General features: G+C 32.3%; 1 protein-coding gene across 1 annotated transcript in view; it reads left to right on the top strand.

Annotated features, from left to right (window-relative positions):
- LOC137626817 (neuroligin-2-like) overlaps positions 1-5,000 on the top strand; it is a 503,625-nt gene that overhangs the window by 157,661 nt on the left and 340,964 nt on the right. The window contains exon 2 of the mRNA XM_068357806.1: positions 3,204-3,307. The gene's annotated coding sequence lies outside the window, so the exon portion shown is untranslated. The remainder of the gene's footprint in view (positions 1-3,203; positions 3,308-5,000) is intronic.

Raw genomic sequence — 5,000 nt, 5'->3', positions numbered from 1 at the left:
GCTTTTCCAGTCTCATACAGCTGGGGAACCCAACTCCACTGTCGTTTTACCTTGTTCATTCTGAGTATTTAACGTTTCATATCGCATATTGTTTATTTACTGTTAAATCGACACTGTCAAAGGACCCATGAAATATGAAAGTCTTCAGTTTCCTCTTGAAAACCTTAATATCTTCAATCATTCGAATGTTTCGTGGGAGCTTATTATATGGTCTCGGGGCCACATATTTAAAGGCTCTGGAACCTGAAGTAGATATAAATCTAGGTTCTAACTGTTTGAATATATATATATATATATATATATATATATATATATATATATATATATATATATATATATATATATAAATACATATATATACATATATATATATATATATATATATATATATATATATATATATATATATATATATATATATATATATATATATATATATATATATACAAACAAGAAATATATGCATAAACATATACATACGTGTATATATACAGGTATACATATACAGACATATGCATAGGCTTACGTATATATGCTTGTACACATGATTAACATGTATATATAGTTATGAACAAATAACCCTTTTACCCTGAACATACAATTACGAATATATCAGTACCTTTATCTAACATAATAGTATATAGTTCCAAAGTACTAATGTAAATTATATTATATTGAATAATTGCGTCCATCAGTGGATGGTAGCTTAGGTCTACCTATTAATTTCACAGTATCGTTAATTTTATCAGGTACATTCAGTTCTACAGTAAGTGGTGAAAGTTTTTTTATATGTATCTTGCAAATATTCATATACATAAATGCGTCCATTTTGTACATTCCTTGTCCAATATTCAAGTTGTTATCAAAGGTTTCTTTCATGAAACTGGAGTCTAAGATATTTGTTTCCAATAGGTAATTTGAATGAACCAATTTCTATGGTCATGACCAATTAATTAGGTTATTTTTATCTCGGGCAAAGACTGCATCATTATCTTGAGCATATCTGACACTTTTCCTATGTTGTTCAATTCTCTTTTCTCGGACTTTAACAGTTTGACCAAAATAGATTTCTTCACATGAATTGCATGGATTACGATATACAAATCCCTTGGTAATGTCAGGAATCTCTTTATTACACACACACACACACACACACACACACACACACACACACATATATATATATATATATATATATATATATATATATATATATATATATATATATATATATATATATATATATTATATGTTTATGTATATGTTCGTGTGTAAAATAAACCAACGGACAATTGCAATCATTTGCTCTCGATCTTGTAAAAAAAAAATGTTTTTTTCTCTCATTAGTCCCATGAATTCTTATTTTGATATGTGAATTATTATATTACTCCACCACCAAAAATAACCATTCAACCCAAACTGAGATAAACGTCTGCCTTGGATTTTCTTTGGCAGATATCAACATGAAAATTGATACGGACAAAGTTAATATCAATCCTAAAATTCTATTCCAGTTGTTTTTGTTATCTTTATTTTCCAAGTTATTATTATTATTATTATTATTATTATTATTATCATTATCATTACTCTTTCAGTGCCATCACCTCCGAGTAATCTAACGATCGAAGTGGGAGCGTGCGGGAGGCCCTCGCATCATGGGATCCCCCTCAGACGGGCGGTTACTCGGCCTTCAAGCTCAAGGTCACCCTAATCTCCGAGTCCGAGAACAGCATTGCCAACTTCCCCATCTCTGAGAACCAGACGACCTTCGCCCTTAGGGAATCTGACGCCGGGGGCGTCGTACGAGTTGCAGCTTTACACCGTCTACGAGACCAAAGAGAGTGACGCCTACATCACAGTCCATTTCACCAACAGTGAGTCTCGTCTCGTCTCATCTTGCTTGAGTCTGGTTACCTCCGCCAACGAAGATGAAAGGTTATGTTCTCGTCCCCAGTTCGTGTGTTTGTTTGTGAACAGCTTCCTGGCGACAATTCTAATCGTAAAGTAATGAAACTTGCAGGGATTAACTGTTATTTAAATAGCTATAAATGCTTTTATTTTGGAAGGTCAAGATGAAAGGTCAAGGTTACAGTCAAGAAAAATGTCCAATTAACGTAATCATCCATGAGTTTGGACATTGTTGTCACAGGGACTTCAAACTTGGTGCATATTTGAGAGCCTGAAAATCCACGCCGATTAATACACCTTAAGGTTAAAGGTCAAGGTCAAGCAAAAGGTCGAGAAATAAGCAGCCGCGGCCGGCAGAGCTCTGTGCTCTACTGAGTGCCCCTCTAATTCCCTTCTTATTCCAATGGGTTATTGGATTCATTTATATCTGAAGATTCTCTTATTAATAAATCATGCTCTATATCCTCTGCTATTGGTATTATTATTATTAATTGTTATTAAATATTATTATTTGTTTTTTTATGCATTATTAGTTATTTATTGGTTATTAATTTATCACTTACATATTATCTATTTTTTATTGTTTATAATTTATTTTTTATTATTTGATATTTAATATTTATTATTTATTATTCATCATTTATTATTTATTATTAAAAAAGGAAGGAGATTAACCATCTCAATGAGTCAAGCTTGGCTCATATAGAGGTGGCTAAATAAATCTGGGAAGAAAAATATATTTCCCATCGAAAATAATAAATAAATAAACAAAACATATGGTTTATATATAAATAAAAAAAAAATATTAAATAAGAGTTTGTAAAAAAGAAAGGAAATCTTCTTGAAAATTTCAAAATATTAAAGTTGGTGAAATTTTCAGAGCCACATGAAATGTCAGGTAATGTAAAATCATTCAGTAACTTATTCTTTTATGATTCACATTTGTTTTGTGAACATTCATGAGCTATTTACGGCTTTTAATGTTTATTTATGATTTAATATTATTTTCTTTTACTAATGTGCAAAAATCTGCATTCAAATACTTACTTAAAGACCTTGCTTTTTTACTTTTTGGCTCTCGCATTTGCGTATAGGTTTAAAAATAAACCCACAAATTATAAAAAAAAAAAAAAAATAAGCATATGAATTTTTAGCTTTCGAAGGGACAGTCTCCTTTCCTCTTCATAAAACCAAAACGTGGGTTTATTTCAATTATCCTATATACACGGAAAATTGTGTATTTTAATGCACGTTTATAAACCTTACATTTGTTAATCTCCTCCTACTGCCTTCAGGACCCAATGCACCTGGGAGGTTCATCATGTGGTACCGGAATGAAACGGCAATTTTGGCGCTGTGGCATCGGCCTCACCCGGCTGGAATCTACTCCCATTACCAAGTAATTGGATACGACACCAAAGGATTTATTGTAATGGGTTTGGTGTCTTATTTGGAATGAACAACCGACCTTGATTTGTAGTTATCAGCTGTAAAAGTTTTTTTGGAAATATTTTTTTTTTTTTAATTATGATATGGTAAATTAGCACAGATGTGTACTGATTGTGTATGGGTGTGGCTGAATGTGCTACGTGTATGCTTAATGATATCAATGTAGATTTATTTGATATTGATTATTTACTCTATAGAGAATTTTATTTTATGTATGACACTAGATTTGTTGAGTTTGGTCTTTATTGTCCACTGCAGGACATTTTATCTGATACTGGAAAATATTTGTAACTTCGGCTAACATATATTTTTTTTTTAAACCCATCATTCACTCTCCATCTGTCCAAATCATAGGAATGTTTTGGCCCAGTCTTGAGGGGAGGGAGATGTGTATGATTTCTGACTTATTCTAATGCATAATTATACTTATGTGGTTCTTTTTGTTTGATAGGTGGCATAATAAAAATATATATTTTTTTAAATTTTTAAGCAAAGGGAATATTTTTTTTTTGTGAGATTAATAATATTTTTTTTGTTTTATTCTTATTTGATATTTCGGCTTCCGTACATAGACTATCTTTATCACTATTATTATCTATATTATTATTATAAGTGGCATGAACTCCATATCCCTCTCCATCTGGTAACTGAAATTTACTTTATTGTCGCCTTATCTGTTTACAATGTTAGATATATATCGACACCAGATATTTCCTTAGTTCACCTGAGTACTGCAAGGTGGTATGCATATCTCACTGGTATTATCAGTAGGATCAACAGGCTGTGCTTGTAAGACTTAGTGACACTAGGCTGTTTCTACTTTCGTTGTTCTTGTTTCAATGTTTAATGATATCATTGCATTTGAATTTTGTATACTTTACATTTACTCTCTACAGGACATACACTCTCATTTTATCTTTTTCGCTCAGAGAATTCAACATTTCATATCACGTATTGCTCATTTACTGTTAAATCGTCACTGTCAAAGGACATATATTTTGGAGAGAGAGAGAGAGAGAGAGAATTGTCTGGTAATCATAGTTTTGCCAACTCTATGAGAACAGAGGAGAATGGGAAGAAAATAGGCCCGACTAATCGGTTTATTTGTAGGCGAAGGAGAAAGGAGCCGTAACCAGTGAGAGGGATCCAATGTAATACTGTCTGGCTAGTCAAGTCCGAGGACCAAATAATTCTCTAGTTGTAGTATCTTAACGGGTGGCTGGAATATTATAAAAAAAAATCCAGACCTCTTCGTCCTATATTTAATCAAATTTGATGACCAGGGTAACAAGGAGGGAGACTGGTGTATTTTGTAGTCAGGAAAGATGGAATAATTATTTCTATACTTGGATTTGGCGGTTCTTTGTCCAAACTTGATCAAAAACCGTTGAATCAGAAGCTTGTGGTCTCCATACAGTTCTTCAAACAGTTTACGTTGATGTTCAAAAACTCGTCAAATTAAAATCTTGTCCTTGGAGGTACTCTTTTCCAGCAAAAGTACATCAACAAATATACATGGACTTCACCATGTGGCAATTACTGAAATAAAATAGATCACATAACCATTAATAAAGAGAGAAGGAGGCCAGAAATGTAAGAAGCCGGCGAAGTGCAGACATTGATGGTGATCACCAGGTCCTCGT

This window comes from Palaemon carinicauda, chromosome 34 (genome assembly GCF_036898095.1).
Source record: "Palaemon carinicauda isolate YSFRI2023 chromosome 34, ASM3689809v2, whole genome shotgun sequence".
Lineage (NCBI taxonomy): Eukaryota > Metazoa > Arthropoda > Malacostraca > Decapoda > Palaemonidae > Palaemon > Palaemon carinicauda.
Note: the sequence above shows the minus strand (reverse complement) of the source record. Positions and strands in the feature narration are given on the sequence as shown.